Below are 17,862 nucleotides of genomic sequence, written 5' to 3' on the forward strand. Positions count from 1 at the left end.
TTCTAAAGTGTTATAAGCTCTGCATTTATTGAAGTTAAAATTTAGAGCAATATTCTCAAACCAAAAAAACCTTAGAGTCACTCTTGACTCTTCTTTTTCTCTCTAATCTTCTGCATATCTGATACCTCTGGAATCCCATTTTCTTCACTTTCAAAATATATCTAGAACCCAACTACTTCTGGTGTGTCTGCCTGGATCTCAGCCCATAGAAGACCTTACCTGGATCCCTGGGGTAGCCTCTCAATGACAGTTTCTGCTTTGGTTTTGCTTCTGCATAGAACCAATCTCTTTTTCATGTAGTATCTGTGAATTAGTAAGATGCTACGTCATTCCTGCACTCCACGCTTTTGACAGTTTCTCATTTCATCCACCATCAAAGCCAGAGCCCTTAAAACTCCACTTACACCATGAAAAATCTTGTTAACAGAGAAGAAAAACACAGTAAGCTATCATTTGGCCTTTTTGTTAAAAAAAAAAAAAAATCCTGTAAATCATTTTCATTGGCAGGATTTTTTTGTTTTTGTTTTTGTGTGCTGTTGTTGATGGAGCGTTGGCTATCAGTTATGGAGACATTTAATTTAATTTAAAATTTTTTGGAGACATTTAATTTTAGATCATTGATTCTCAGCCATGGGTTATTTAGCCCCCAAAAGACATTAGGCTGCTAAGCATCCTACAGTATATAGGACAGCCTCTACAATAAAGACTTACCGAGCACAGAATATTAGTAGTGTTGAGGTTGAGAAACCCTATAATCTAGGTGAAGAATGGGATAAAACAAGCACAGAAAACGTTGGCCATTGAAAGAATGCCAACAAGGGAGATTCTATTGTTGAGGAGGTAGAAATTTTCCCTTCCCCCTTTTGGGTTGCTTGGCTGGTCTAGTAATTAAACTGACACAAGACATTAACAGGGGAAAAAAAAATTCAATTTTATAGGTACAAAGACCTCATAGAGATGGGACCTACAGAATGACTAAAGAAAGCTGTTTATATAAGTTTTAGACAAAGAAGCAGTAGATTTGAGAAGCACTGAGAAGACAAACTTAGGTTTGGGTACTAATTAGTGAAGAAACTAAGCAAAGTTTGTTTACACGGCCTTCTTGGCTCAGTATTCTCTATCTTGGGTGATAAGGATGTACTGTACCTCCTGGTGCAGAGAAAGTAACTTTCATGCTGGAGATTTATTTCCTGCTTTCATTAGGACAGAGAAGAGGGTCAGGGCATCCTTCTTGCACTGGCTGTTTCTCAAGTAATTTTAACTCAAAACAATCAATATGCCACTTTCAGCATAATTTAGAGTGGCCTGCTCTGCGCTCCATCATTATTTTCAAACCATTTTCTGAGCCATGCATCTCATCCTTGCTTTAGCTTGTTTACTTTTTTGCTTAGTGGAAGAATTTTTAATCACGTCCCAGTTGGGTGTTAGAGCTTTGGTACAAAGAAGAAACCCTCAGCTCTAACCTCCAGGCTCAGTTCCACCCAGCAAGAGAAGCTGAATAAATACTTTGTTATCTGAGGGGTTCAGTTTAGCCAGCAGAATTACTCATCACGTTGCAATACCATCTCACACATGGATTACTCTTGAGTGCCTGAGCTGTCCTGGAGGCTAAGAAAAGCTGCTGGTGACCTGAGCAAATACCTACAGAAGTAAAGATCAATCAATATAGCTATTTAGGCCAGTTTTGCAGGGCTTATCTCTGAGACAAATGGGGTGGGTGTTGAAAGCATTTTAGGAAGGGTTATTTAGGGAGAAGTAACCGAGTCATATATGGCGGCCCTAGGAGGCAGAGGCTGGATCTCGGCCTCACTTTTCTCTTCCATCCAGGATCTCTTCATCTCTTTTTCTGTTTCCACTCCCTTCTCCCCACCAGCTGCAAGCTAGTGTACTAAATTTGTGATAATAAGGAGGCAGTGGGTTTTAAAGATCACTTGCAATAATAATTAAATAACATTAAACTTCATTTTTGCCTTCTCATTCATTTTTCAACCACTGTCTATTTTCGGATCTTAGAAAGCAACAGGGCCTTAAGTTTATATAGTTTATTTTTATTTTTATTTATTTTTTATTTTTTTCTTAAAGATTTTGTTTATTTGACAGAGAGAGAGAGAGAGGGAGAGCAAGAGAGGGAACAGAAGCAGCAGGAGTGGGAGAGGGAGAAGCAGGCTTCCGGCCGAGCAGGGAACCCGATATGGGACTCAATCCCAGGACCCTGGGATGGTGACCTGAGCGGAAGGCAGATGCTTAATGACTGAGGCACCCGGAAACCCCCATTTTTATATATTTTTTAAAGATTTATTTCTTTATTTGAGATAGAGTGCGGGCACATGCATGAGTAGGGGGAGAAGCAGAGGGAGGGAATCTCGAGCAGACTCCCTGCTGAGTGCAGAGGCAGCCCATGAGATCTTGACCTGAGCCAAAACAAAGAGTTGGACACTAAACTGACAGAGCCATCTGATGCACCCACATATAGTTGCTTTTTAAATTAGAGTTACATTTTTCAAAAAGATTTTTGTTTATTTGAGAGAGAAAACAGTTTCCCCACTGACATGGAGCCTGACACTGGGCTCAATCCCAGGACCATGAAGTCATGACGTGAGCTGAAGTCATATGCACTTAACCAACTGAGCCACCCAGGTGCCCCAAAGTTACATTTTTGAAACCTAAATATTCCAGGCTGCTCCAATCTGTGAGGAAGTATACAGTCACATTAATAGTAAGATACGATTTTTTTTTTTTTTTCTGCCCCAAGACCCTTTGTCTTTTTGAAAAGCTCCAAAATCATGTGGATGAATTCCTGTGGCATCATTTTCTAAAGCTGACCCTGGTTGGCTTTGGCTCAGTCATAGCTATCTGTGCCTCCTGTAGCCATTCTAGTCCTTACATACCTCCGTGGCTTCTTAGCTGGGCATAACTGCTGTTGCATGATCTCTTGTTTGCTACTGTTGGGTCCCTGTGCTGAAGTGAAAGGAACGACTCCTCCATCTCTCTTCATTGAACTTGGCTCAGGAACAACCCAGTCATAAAACCTTTCATCAACACAACTCTTTTGGTTTATGTGCCCAATTCCCTTCTCCAGTGAGGCTTAAAAGTAACCCATCTGGCTAGGTGTACGTTTAGGTAGGGGAGAACGGAGAGAAAGGGATAGGGAAATCGATCTCTTCATCTCGTCACTGATTCCCCCCACCCCCTTCTAGGGGTAATCATAAATTACCACCTTAGTCAAAAAAAAAAAAAAAAAAAAGGAAAAAAAGAAAAAATAAGTACCACCACCAAAACGTGTTAACACTTACAGTCACTTTGCAGACGGGTGTAAATTATCTAAATATTCTTCTTAATAGGATGACCCCACTTCAAAATTTCTGGGGGTACAGTTTACATCATAGTTTATGCAAATGAAATCCTAAAATTGAATTTTAGGAAGATAATCTTGATTCAACACCTTTATTATAATTTAACTATAATCCTAACAGATGTTTCTGTCACTTCACAAACCTCTCAGGAGCCTCCCAGGTATGGTCTGAAACCAGTCCCTATGGTCAGAGGGTAGGGAGAGACCAAAGAAAGAGTCAGGCCACCCCAGGTTGGTAGGCAGCAGTTTTAATAAGCAAAGGGAATTTTTTTTTTAAGAATTTATTTATTTATTTGACAGGCAGAGATCACAAGTAAACAGAGAGGCAGGCGGGGGGAGCACAAGGGGCGCGGGGGGTGCGGGGGGGCGTGGGGGGGCGGGCCCCCCGCTGAGCAGAGAGCCTGATGTGGGGCTCGATCCCAGGACCCTGAGATCATGATCCGAGACGAAGGCAGAGGCTTAACCCACTGAGCCACCCAGGTGCCCCTAAGCAAAGGGAACTTAACATGCACAGCTTGTCTTGGGTGGCGGCTATATGAATGGATCCCTGCATCCACTTACCAAATCTTAAAAATTTATAAAGAGGCTCAAACTGGGCTGGTTCAGTTACCTGTTCTGTGCAGGCGTTTTCCACACCACATCATCCTGTCAATGATATGTCCTTGGAGCAGCCTCTGGGATCTGGAAAGGCAAGGGGAACCCACATCTCAAGGACAGGGGAGGGTACGAAGAGCCTCCAAGTGCTGGCATCCAGCTCACTGGTCAGTCAGCATTCATATCTTGTAGATGATGCCCCCCAATAGTATCAAATAGCTCTACCATTTTTAATTTTTATGCTTTATATGTTGAAGAATTATTCTTCTTACTGTTAATACTTTGAAGCAGGGAATATGAGATTCTTTGTTTTTCTTTAAAGATTTTATGTATTCATTTTAAGAGAGTAAGAGAACAGAGAGAGAGAGAGCAGAAGCCAGGGGAAGGGGCAATGGGAGAGGGAGAAGCAGGCTCCCCACTGAGCAGGGAGCCCAATACAGGGCTCCATCCCAGGACCCTGAGATCATGACCTGAGCCAAAGGCAGACGCTTAACCAACTGAGCCACCCAGGTGTCAGAATATGGGATTCTGATATGATCATTATGGGCAACTACCTGATCTGCCGACAACCCATAGCTTAATTTCCCCTCCTCAAGTCCCTCAGCACTAGACTGTCTAGGGCTTGGTAAGGTAACACTTGCTTTGCATGCATTTGTGTTGGAATTGACAAATAGAAATTGAAATAACATGCCAGGAGACTGTTGGTAGGTGTGCTGTTTCTGGCTCAGTGTTCAATTTAAAATCTATATAATGACAGAAGTAGGAACTCTGATGGGAAAAGAAGAAATTTGGAATGTCCACAAGAATGTCAATTAACTAGACATCTTGACAAATTGACATGTTATCTTAAATGAAAGCATCATTTATGGATCTTCTAATATTATATTGGGTTCCCTGACCACAGTTTAATCTCCTTTTAGGCCCTAGATGACTTAAGAAAATTAGTTGTGTTAAAAAATATTTGTTGTCTGGATCATATTTTATTACTGACTGAAGTATATACACACAAAAATATATATAGCAGAAAATGTAAGAAGAAAAATCCAGAGAGGCATCTCGGCATTCCCGTAAAGAATTTTCCTGCAGCTGGTAGAAGGGCGTGTCAGTCTCTCAAGCTGGTAATCCAACACAGTATATGTGTTGTCCTTTAAAGATATTCATGTCTTCAGAGTTGCTGCACTGTTCACCCCTATTTTACCAGAAGTTATCACTCACTTTAAAGTCTCTGGAGGATGTAAAATATCACAATGACTTTTTCTTTCTGAAATAGAGGTGATCACAAAAGCCAGTAAAGTCCTTTGGGGATTTTATTTTCTATTTCACTTAATAGTGGCAGGGAACAGGAATTCCTGTCCCTTGCAATGTCCTTCTAGCTGAACTAAGAGTCAGATTGACATGAGACAGATTAACAGAAGGAAATCAAATTTAATAGCATATATACAGAGAATCCACACAGATATGGAAATTCCAGACAGTCAGCTAAAATGAGATATAGGTGCACCTGGGTGGCTCAGTGGGTTAAGCCTCTGCCTTCGGCTCAGGTCATGGTCTCAGGGTCCTAGGTTCGAGCTTCACATCGGGCTCTGTGCTCGGCGGGGAGCCTGCTTCCTCCTCTCTCTCTGCCTGCTGCTCTGCCTACTTGTGATCTCTCTCTCTCTCTGTCAAATAAATAAATAAAATCTTAAAAAAATAAATAAAATGAGATATATATGTGATCCTGAACCAAGGGGAAGAGGGTAGGATTCTGGGACATCCAAGGAAAGGAATGCAATTCATGGGACTATAAGAAGGGCAGATGTTTGCCCTGCAATACAGATGGGTCACTCAGATAAATTTGTATCTGGTAGTAATGCTTATTCTAGGAAAGACCCTCAACTTACACTCTTCTATGTAGTTAAGGAAGGAGCAAATGTTTCCTTTGAGCCCGTCACTCTTGTTTGCCTTCAACTCAAAATAATCTTTATGCCAGAGTGGGGCATCTTGGGGTGGCCTACCCTTATCCCCTGCAGTAGCAATAGGCTGAACCATTACTTTCAGTTCCCTGATCCCACCCATGCTGTCTCCTGGAGACCTCCGTACATGTTACTCTGTCTCTTTGGAACATTTTTCTACTTCTTCACCACCCGTTATTACACCGTTTGCTGGGCTCACTTCCCTTGAGAAATCTTCTTTGATTCTTTGTCACTGGATTGGGAACCTTTCCTGTGATTACAAAGCATCCTGGATTAACCCATTTTTAGTGCCTTTGATATTAATTTTTAAAGGTTTATTTCCATTCTGAATCCCCAGTAGATTTCAAACTACTTGAAGGCAGGGGCATCACGTATCATTCATACTTGCCTGCCCAGTCCTAGCCTCATGTTGGGAGCATACAGGGTATTCAGTAAATATTGATTGAAGACTTAAATATTTTATTTTCCAGCTGTCCACGCCTGTAGAAACATTTACTTTCATTTTCCTTATCAGGTGGATATTTGAGAAATTTACCAAATAAACATGAGTGTAGGAAGAGATCTTTTAGTTTGTCTTGTATCAGAAAGGACATGACCCTTGGAGAGAAGAGTTTACCACCCCAAAATATATCACTTTGGTATAAAGATTATTTTGAGCTAAAGACAATCAAGACCCAGAAGATTTATGGAAAGTTCTTTTATCTCCCCATCAAATGCCTAAATTTACATTTGAAAGGGGGGTCTGTTCTGAAAAGGTAGCTATTACCAGAGATACCTTTTTAACTAAGAAACCTATCTGCATAGCAGGGCAACCTTTGTTTTCCAAACATCTCTCATTTCCTCTCAGTGGCCCTCCTCCCTTGTGTATCCCCAAACCCCTACCCTTCTTTTTAGCTCAGAATGTTTTTTAAGCCTCAATTACCTGGCTGTCTTGGGTCTCATATTTTTATGGAGTTTCTGCACATAAAAAATTAGCTTTATTTTTTTTCCTGTTAATCTGCTTTATGGCAATTGAATTATTAGACCAGTTATAGAACCTAACGGAGAAGAAGGGAAAAATTTTCTATCTTTATGTCCTTAAGCCTGCTTATTCAAAACAACACGTACTCAAATCACTTTTCTTGGTCTTGAACCTACAAATAAATGGCAACTATGGTCATGCTATGTGCAGAAAAATATGAGCATATATTTGAATTTTTTGTTAATCCTAGATCTCATATCAAGAGACACCTGAACCCTTTTATAAATAAAAAACATGATTCACCTGGGTGGCTCTGTCGTTAAGCATCTACCTTCAGCTAGGGTCATGATCCCAGGTTCCTGGGACCAAGTCCCTTATGGGGCTCCCTGCTCGATGGGAAGCCTGCTTCTCCCTTTCCCACTCTCCCAGCTTGTGTTCCCTCTCTCACTGTTTCTTTGTCAAATAAATAAATAAAATCTTTAAAAAATGATAATAAATAAAAAGAAAACATATTGAAAAGTGTATACTTACTAAATTTTCTCTTCCCATTCTATTGACTATGTAGTAGAATTATGACTAATTTAAGCAAATGAATTATTTTGGCTGTGACAGAGCACTAATACTTTTACTGTCTTGTCTAATTTTTGGTATTCTGAATTCCCAATAGTATAATAAAATAATCATTACACTGTGCTTCCACCATTTAAATTGAAAAAAAAAAATTAAACCAACATTCTTAGGGTAATGCTATTAAAAAATGAAAGATGGCTTGCCATCAGTTAAAAGAAAAAAATCTGACTTTAAGGAACCAAGAGAGAAAAAGAAATCCTTCTAGGATTCAGTTTATTATTCTCAGAAACAAAATGGATTTCCTTTCAATGCGTTGGAATAAAAATGGAGTTCTTTCTAAGATCATGACAACTTTTATCTATGGGTATGAAATTTTAAATAGGAAGACTGATAGCAAAAGATAGGTCTTTATCCAGTAACATGGAGATAAATGATACTTCTAAGGGTATGGGGATGTAGAAAATGAATCATTTTTAACATGCTTAGGTTTGCAATTCAGGAAGCCTGTGGATGGCCGTTTCCAGAATTTTTTGTCATAGAAGGTATTTTTTAAGAGTAAAAAAAATTTGTGAACTCTTCTCCACAGGGAAAGTAGTTGTATTTCGATTGTTGATTAAATAAATCATAATAAAAAAGTTAAGATGATGTAACAAATTACTTGAGAATAGTATGTATTTAATTAATAAAATATTTTAAATTTTAATACATCTGAAAGATGAAAGGGCCTATTTAGCCAGAGCAGCTCCATCCGGTTAAACAGTGATTTTGTTGTTTATGCAGTAAAACGTAAACTGACCCTGCCCCCCACCCCCAAACCAGTCCCAGGTAACAAAGCCCAAATACAAGGGTGGGTCAGGCCAGGTGGAGACATCCAATCAGTGGGGCGCGCATACTGTCTCCCTAGCTACCAGGAGTGTGGGTCCCGCCTTTTGGGCGCCCAATTCTGACCAAGGTGATAGACTAGTTCATATATCTACTAGGGTAAATTACAATTCAGTTGGTCACCCGTGTGTGACCTAGCATGACTGTGCAGCTTTCTCTGTATGTTACAATCTCATTGGCCACCTGTGCGTGGCCAGGACTAACCACATGGCCTTTGCCCTTAAAAGCTATTCTGTAAGGCAGAGAGGGGTCTCTTCTTTGCAAGAGACGCCCCCGAATGGTCGGTTTGATTCTCGATGCTTGGTGCGAAATAAAGCTTTGCTTGACCTTCGCTTTGTATCAGTCTTGTTCCTTTGACCATGGACCCAACAAAAGACAGTGGTTCAAATGTTTGAGATATTATTTAGCCATTCTACATAAAATGTTTCATGTGCATATGGGTTCATGAACCCTTGGAATAATTATTTTTTAAAATTCTTTTATTTATTTTTTTAAAAGATTTTATTTATTTATTTGACAGACAGAAATCACAAGTAGGCAGAGAGAAAGGGGGAAGCAGGCCCCCAACCAAGAAGAGAGCCCTACACGCGGCTCCATCCCAGCAGCATGGGATCATGACCTGAGCTGAAGGCAGAGGCCTCAACCCACTGAGCCACCCAGGCACCCCTAAATTCTTTTATTTAAAAGATGTATTTATTTGAGAGAAAGAGAGAGGATGCATTGGGGAGTGGGAGGGGCAGAGGGAGAGGGAGAGAAAGTCTTAAGCAGACTCTGCTTTGAGCATGGAGTCCAACACAGGGCTTCTTATATCCCATGATCCTAAGATCATGGTCTTAGCTGAAACCAAGAGTCTGATGCTTAACCAATGGTGCAACCCAGGTGCCCTGCCCCCTTTGGAATAATTCTTAACTCTTGGGGGTCTGTAATTGCAAACTGGGAAGTTTGGACTTCTAAAAAGTGATCTCATTTTCATGAAAATTACCTCTACTGTGCTTCACAGGATGCTTTTATCATCTCTTAAGTTTTCTTTTCTGTTGCACAAATAAATGAAATTGTTTATGATCATCTTTAACTCCTTTTTTTAGTGTTTTAGAAGTTCTAGTTGTTCATTTTCTGGACTTTACTGGACTTTAAATGAAGTTTTTATGTATCCAGATTTGTGATCCACTGAAGACATATCTTGGCTAGATTCCAGACTCACAGGTATACTGAGCAAGTCGATAGGCAGGAATAACTTACCTTGTTTTCTTTTCTTTTCTTTTCTTTTTTAAAAAATTCATCACGTATTGTAATTGTCTCTGAATTCACTGAATTTAAAATGCCTTGAATTGGGGGCACCTGGGTGCCTCGGTTGGTTAAGCATCCAGCTCTGAATTTTGGCTCAGGTTGTGATCTCAGGGTCCCGGGATGGATCCCAGCCCAAGGGGGAGTCTGCTTGTCTCCCTCTGCCTCTGCCCCTTTCTCAACTTATGTACATGCACACGCACACATATTTTCTCTCTCTGAAATAGATAAATACATTTTTTTCTAAAAGAAATAGATAAATACATTTTTTTCTAAAAGATGCCTTTAATTGTAAGAAGTTATTTCATGTAATGCTTATGATGAAAAAGTGTTTCCTATTAAACTCAGACACAGTACTTTCAACATTATTTAGTTTTTGAATTTTAATCTTATTAAAAGTTGTTTTAGATTTATTTAGGCATAGCTTTTATCATATATCACTATTGTACATTCATAAAATGAAAAATATGCATGAAATAAATTGAGCATTCCTAAAACCTTTTTTCATTCAGGTTCCGAATCTTCTAAATCATTTGTTGTTCAGAGGCATTCATGTCCATTTTTTCCCTCACAGGGTATTGTCCCATCAACAGCATTGTTGCTGATGCATTTAAGTATGCCCTGCTAGTGTCTCTGGATTTTCTCCCAAGCCCCTGACATCCATTCTACTACATATAGGTACTGAAAAGGCATTTTCAGACAACTAGGATTCATCTTCTTTTTTCAAATTATATTTAAATGGTTGTCCACTGAAATGTCAAGAGAGTGTTGTGGCCAGTCATACCCCTAGGAATAACCATCGGCAATATGGTAGACAGTTTCTAAAATGGCTCCCAAAGATCTTCACTTCCTGGCATTCACACCCCTGTATGGACCGTGTCCTCCCCTTGAGTACGGGCTGGACCTGGTGACTTGCTTCAAATGAATAGAATTTTGCAAAGTGGGATGACACTGATGAGATTAGGTTTCAGAAGACTGTGACTTCTCTCTGGCTGTCTGATTCTCTCTCCCTCTTACCCCTCTGTTTCTCTCTCCCTCTTACTTTCTCACTCTAATAAAAACAATCTGTCATGTCATGAGGTACCCTGTCAGGAGACTACTAAGCAAAGAATCAGCAGAAATCTCTGGTCCAGCAGCTCATGAGGAGCCAGGGCCTGAGTTGAAAAGCCCGAGAGGAACTGAATCCAATCAACAATCCCTTAAATGAGCTTGAAAGCAGACCCACCCCCAGTTTAGCCTTAAGATAATCACAACCCCCAAAACACCTTGATTGCTGCCTATGAGAGTCCTGGAGCCAGTACTGATTTTGTAGATCAGGAAATCAGCTATGCCTGATTTCCTGATCTACAAAAATCTTTCTTTCTTTCTTTCTTTCTTTCTTTTTTTTTTTTTTTTTTAAGATTTTATTTATTTATTTGACGGAGAGAGATCACAAGTAGGCAGAGGGGCAGGCAGGAGGTGGGGCCGGAAGCAGGTTCCCTGCTGAGCAGAGAGCCTGATGCTGAGCTCCATCCCAGGACCCTGAGATCATGACCTGAGCTGAAGGCAGAGGCCCCAACCGACTGAGCCACCCAGGGGCCCCCACAAAAATCTTTCATATAAAAAATTTGTTGTCTTCAGCCATTAAATTTTGTGGTAATTTATTATGTCAATACATAACTAAGGCAGGCAATATATTATGAATACACGATGGCAACTACATCATGAATGTCACCTGGCTGAGAGCAGTTATAAATTACTATTGATTGAAAGATACATCTGAATTTTTAAATGATAAATGTGAATAAATAATCTACATTTTAGAATAAAAGGAGAGGTAACATGGTTTACTTGTTTGTTTTTACCAGTAGCATGAGAGGTCCTTGAATGAGAGAACAGTGTTTTATTCAGCTCTGAGTATCCATGGTGCCCAAAATATAGAAATGTTTTATAGATATTTGCTGAGCTGAATTATCCAGATAATTATACCATTGAGACAAAGAATTTGCTCATTCCCAGGGCTTATCCAAAATGCTTCTTTAAAACATTTCAGTCTGCTCTCTTTTAAATTTAACAATGTCACTCATTTTTTGTTTTTCTAGTACTGAGGCTTAACAATATCCTGTTGAATGTTGAGTATAAAAATGGAAGTTGGAATTTAATAATATTTCAAATTTAAATATTATATGATATCATTTCATAGTTTTGCTCAGAATTTTATAAGAACATGTAGAAAATTGCTAACAAAGGAACATTGTCTTTGTTTTTATAAAGGGAATGGAAGAATAATAATCTTTTAGCTCAGACTGAGCAGATTAAATTCTGTACTCAGAAAATCAGGTTGTCCAAATTAATCTAAGACAACAAACTGATTTTGGTGTTTAGACAGAACTGACATTTTATTGTGTGGGCAAAAATCATCTAGTAATTAAAGAGTGGTTTGTACATTTAGAGCCCTGGATTGATTCAAGAACAAATACAGATGGTATGCTTTTTGCTTTTCTTCTTCTTCTTCTTCTTCTTTTTTTTTTTTTTTAAAGATTTTATTTATTTATTTATTTGACAGACAGAGATCACAAGTAGGCAGAGAGGCAGGCAGAGAGAGAGGAGGAAGCAGGCTCCCTGCTGAACAGAGAACCCTATGTGGGGCTTGATCCTAGGACCCTGGAATCATGACCTGAGCCAAAGGCAGAGGCTTTAACCCACTGAGCCACCCAGGCACCCCACTTTTTGCTCTTCTATTTAATAATTGCATGCATGCTTATGGCATTAGATCTTAGGCTCTTAAAGACAAGGACCTTGTAATACTAATCATTACAAAAGAAGCAGCATTTGTGAGCATTTATCATCCCTTTATATGTGTGACCTCATTTATTCCTTAAAATCACCACATAAGCAAGTAATACTTCTCGTTTTATAGATAAGATAAATGAGCTTAGGGAGGTTCAGTAATTTGCCAAGCCCATATCATTCATTTATCAAGTGATAGACTCAGGATTTGAACCTGGTGCCATATTTCCAAATTCAATGCTCTATTCCACTGAACATTATTGCCCCTTCTCTTAGTTACCACTGTATTCTTTAGCACTTAGCATGTTGCCTTGCCCATTGGGTATGCTCAATAAATATTTGCCAAGTCAAAGTCATTAATATGTATCTCTTGGATTCCCACTATGTACATTCTCAGTGTTGGATTAGCTAATTGCCTAACTAGAAAAGCTTTTTAAGAAATTTTTTTTTAAAAGATATTATTTATTATTTATTTGACAGACAGAGATCACAAGTAGGTGGGGGGGGGGGGGGGGGAGCAGGCTCCCCGCAGAGCAGAGAGCCAGATACGGGGCTCCATCCCAGACCCTAGGATCATGACCTGAGCTGAAGGCAGAGGCTTCAACCCACTGAGCCACCCAGGTACCCCAGCTTTTTAAGAAATTTTAAGATGGGATTACTAGTGCCTTATTTGTACCCTCCATACAGCTAGTTCAAAGAGGAAAGTAAGGGAAGAGGAGGAGGAAGTTTTCCTCTGTTCAAGATTCTTCTAGTTGGGCTAAGAATTAAACTGATTATGAGACAGATTAACAGGAGGAAAAAACCCCAAGGTTTTATTACATGTGCACAGAGGCCCAATAATGGAATTGAGACCCCAAAAAATGACCAAAGCAGGCAGTTTTTATACTTTATAGACAGAGACAATAGATCTGTGAGGACTTGACAGGACAAAGAGAAACTTAACTTTGGGAACTAGGATGATTAAGGAATTCTAAACAGAATTTGGGCTGAGGTGGTAAATTAGTAAAAAGTAACAAGGATTGTTTATACAGATTTCTTGACTCTAAATTCCCTATCTCTGATGATAAAGATGTCTTTTTACTTCCTGGTATACGGAGGGTACCTTTCATGTGGGAGATTTATTTCCTGCTTTCAAAGGGATGGCGAATGTTCCAAGTGTTTTCCATAGGCTGTTTTCCAAGTAGCTTTCATTTGAAATAATCAGTATGTTATTGAAACACATTTTGGGGCAGCCTACCACTAGTCAATACATAAGCAAGACCATTCAAATTCTATAAATTCATGTAATACAATATGCTAATGGCTATTTTGATATAATGTCTTGAAATTACCAGACTACTTGTGACTTTTTTTTTCAAGTTTTATTTATTTATTTATTTTAGAGACAGAGTGTGTGAGTGGGGTGAAGAGCAGAGGGAGAGGGAGAGGGGAAGCAGACTCTTCCCTGAATGTGGAACCTAACTCGGGGCGCAATCTCATGACCCTGAGATCATGACCTGAGCCAAAACCAAGAGTGCAATGCCTTTTTTTTTTAAAACAGATTATTTTTTTATTTATTTGACAGCAAATAAGATCACAAGCAGGCAGAGAGGCAGGCAGAGAGAGAGGGGGAAGCAAGCTCCCCATTAAGCAGAGAGCCTGACGTGGGGCTAGATCCCAGGACCCTGAGATCACAACCTGAGCTGAAGACAGAGGCTCAACCCACTGAGCCATCCAGGTGCCCCAAGAATCCAGTGCTTAAAGGAGTGAACCACCTAGGTACCCTGTGAATTTCTTTATTAATTATGTTCCCCCGCCTTGTTTTTCAAATTAGCTAATTTAAATTGTATTGCCATTTCTAGTTTTGGTTTTGAGATACAGGTGTGCTTTTGAATTGTTCAAAGGAAATATTATAATAATGAAATTCATTTGAGAATACTATCAACTAACTGATAATCCTATTTCTGTGGTGGATTATGCAATATTTTCAGCTCTTGACTATAACACTTTGTTACAAGTGATCCTTTGGAGACCTTTTTATTTGTTTAATTAGAGTTGAACTGGATAATTCACCTATTTTTACTTAAAAAATTTAGTAACGTAAAGAATAAACTTCGTATTTCAAACTTTTCGTTGTAAAATAAATAGCTTTGTTTAGTTACTTGAAAATGTTATTCAAAAGGAGGTGGAAACAAGTTGTGCAGTAATAGTCTTTCTATTTTTTTTTTAAAGATTTTATTTATTTATTTGACAGACAGAGATCACAAGTAGGCAGAGAGGCAGGCAGAGAGAGGAGAAAGCAGGCTCCCCACTGAGCAGAGAGCCCGATGTGGGGCTTGATCCCAGAACCCTGGGTTCATGACCTGAACCAAAGGCAGAGGCTTTAACCCACTGAGCCATAGTCTTTCTATTTGTAAGAAACAGTTATACTAACTAAAGGGGACCTCTAGCTTTCCTGCAGGGTAAATTCTAGAGGTGTTTTTGTTCAAGGGATTCCAGGGATTCCAGGGGGACATTTAATGATGCAGAGGGAGGAGACAAAGAGCAGATGGTCCTGTGATAATGTAAAAAGTTGACTTTCCCTCCAAGGAAGACAATATTAATTCTTCTACCTTCTTCTTTATCCTTACTGTTTCTTTCTTTTTTCTACCAAGATTGGAGGGATACTGGTAGGGTTAAGCAAAGGGACACTGGGCTGAAGTATAGGAGACTAGATTTTCCAGGACCAGAATCTAAGGAGTGAAGGCTTCCTTCCATTTTTCTATTCATTACGTCATCCATTTAGTGAAAAAATATTCACCGAATGCCAAACTTATGTCAGAAACTGTGGTAGCGGGGCGCCTGGGTGGCTCAGTTGGTTTAGCCTCTGCATTCGGCTCGGGTCATGATCTCGGGGTCCTGAGATCGAGCCCCACATCGGGCTCTCTGCTCAGCGGGGAGCCTGCTTCCTCTTCTCTCTCTCTCTGCCTGCCTCTCTGCCTACTTGTGATCTCTGTCTGTTAAATAAATAAATAAAATCTTTTTTTTTTTTTAAAAGAAAGAAACTGTAGTAGCTGTATCGGATACAATGTGGTGAGCAATAGAAAACATTTGCTACCATGAACTAATTCTTTCTCAAAACATTTATATGGGGTAATTCGGCTTGCAGAATGTTTCTTGCTTTATGAAGTGTGTGCCTTGAAGAAGCTCACATTCTGTGAAGAAACCAGAAAAGAAAAAGTAAAAGAAATAAATAAAGATGGTTTCAACTTTCAATTATATAGAAAACAAACAGGGTAGTGTATCAAGAATAACTATGTGGTGTGGTAGGAGCCACTATTTTAGGGTGAAGAAGGTCAGGGGAGCTTCTTTATGGTCATGTTTGAGCTAAGTTTTGAAGAATGAGAACAAGCTAGTCATGCAGAGATCTAGGAAAAAGCATTCTAGGAAGAGAGCAGGCAATGAAAGGAGAACAGATTGGCATGTCTGAGGCCACTGTGTCTGCAATCTGTTTATCAAGCAACTGTGGAATGAGATGAGGTTGGAGATAGAGGTAGGGGTAAGACCAAGAAAGCCAAGTTAGGAAAGGAGTTGAGACATTATTGTAAGTGCTTTGGGGAGTCATTGAAAAATATGATCGGGGTGCCTGGGTGACTCAATGGGTTAAAGCCTCTGCCTTTGGCTTAGGTCATGATCCCAGGGTGCTGGGATCGAGTCCCGCATCGGGCTCTCTGCTCTGCAGGGAGCCTGCTTCCTCCTCTCTCTCTGCCTGCCTCTCTGCCTAGTTGTGATTTCTCTCTATCAAATAAATAAAATATTTTAAAAAAAGAAAAAGAAAAACATGATCAAAGGAGGTGACTTGACTTGATGTGCATATATATTTTTTTAAAGATTTTATTTTTAAGTAATCTCTACACCCAACATGGGGCCTGAACCCACAACCCTGATATTAGAAGTTGCATGCTCCAACAACTAAGCCAGCTGGGCACCCCTTGATGTCTATTTTTATTTTTATTTGTTTATTTATTTTTAAAGATCAATTTTTAAAAATATATATATTATTTATTTATTTGACAGAGATCACAAGTAGGCAGAGAGGCAGGCAGAGAGAGAGGAGGAAGCAGACTCCCCGCTGAGCAGAGAGCCTGATGCTGGGCTTGATCCCAGGACCCTGGGATCATGACCTGAGCCGAAGGCAGAGGCTTTAACCCACTGAGCCTCTCAGGCACCCCTGATGTATATTTTTAAAGAAACTTGTTGTTGTTCTGTGAATACAGTGTTGAAGGGGAGCCAGAAAAGAGGAGGACGGGCCATTTAGGGGGACTATTGCAGTTGTTCATATGCCAGACAATGGCATAGACTAGGACATGGTCAAGGAAGGAGAAGGACTTGAGACATATTTTGGAGGTAGAACCAATAGGAAATGCCAATGGGTTCAATGTTTGTGTCTTGAGCACCTGAGTGGATGGCCGGCTCATTAACTGAAATGGGAAAGAGTAGGAAGGAGATAGAGTTGAGGGAGAAAAGCAATGATTCTATTTTGGACAAGCTTTTAAAGTTTGAGATACTTTTCAGTTATTTATTCTGAGGATATCCAGCAGGCATTTGGAATAGAAGTTAGGATTTAAGGTGAGAATCTGGAATTGGACACTTACTGAAGGAGGGCATTGGCTTTTAGATGGTATTTGAAGCCAGGGTTTTGGATGAGCCTAAATAAGGAAAAAGAAGAAAAGAAGTCAGAGACTCAATCAAGAGATATCTAATATTTAGATTAGAGAAGGAGCTAGCAAAGGAGACTGAGAAGGGGAAGCCAGTAAAGTAGGAGGAAAACCAGAAGAGTGTGTTTCATGGAGGCCAAGAGAAAATTATGTATCAATAACCTGAAAATGGTATCTTACTAAAAATGTCTGAAAACAATATAGAGATAGTTTTCATCACTACTGCTAGGCTCTGAGAAAAATGGCAGACATACTCCTTACTGTCCACCTCCTCCCGTGTTCCTTGGACGCTCTACCCTCAGAATCAAAGTAGTTTCATTGGTTCCAAAAGCAAGGTGCACAGTTTCTTCTCCTTCTTTTTACCCAAACTCAAACTCCTGTTCTCTGGAAACTGTTTTAGCTGGATGTGGGTCCAATGATAGCACTTTGGTGTGAATGGCCAGCAGGTTCAAACTTAAGCTATGCTTGTAATCCTGCGAAATGGAGCCTTAGAAAGCAAAGAACATTGTTGAAGGAGGCAGTGTGAGCTAGCACTATAGTTTTCAACCAAAAATACTGAATATTTTTGCATGTGTATTTATTTCAGCAAAATATAAATTTTCCCATTAATTTTATTCTTCTTCATATATTTATTTTGCAAGAGAGAAATTTGAGTCTTCACTTTATTCATGTGTTTAGAAGTAGTTTCTGTTTAAATAGTCTTCCTAACTGAAGGTTATTTAATTATCTTTTGTATTTCATTTAACAAAAATGAGAGAGAGATTTTCATCTTACATTTATGATAACCAAAAAAGTAAGCCTTGTGTGTGGGGGGGGGGGAAT

The sequence above is a fragment of the Mustela nigripes genome, chromosome X, assembly GCF_022355385.1.
Source record: "Mustela nigripes isolate SB6536 chromosome X, MUSNIG.SB6536, whole genome shotgun sequence".
NCBI lineage: Eukaryota > Metazoa > Chordata > Mammalia > Carnivora > Mustelidae > Mustela > Mustela nigripes.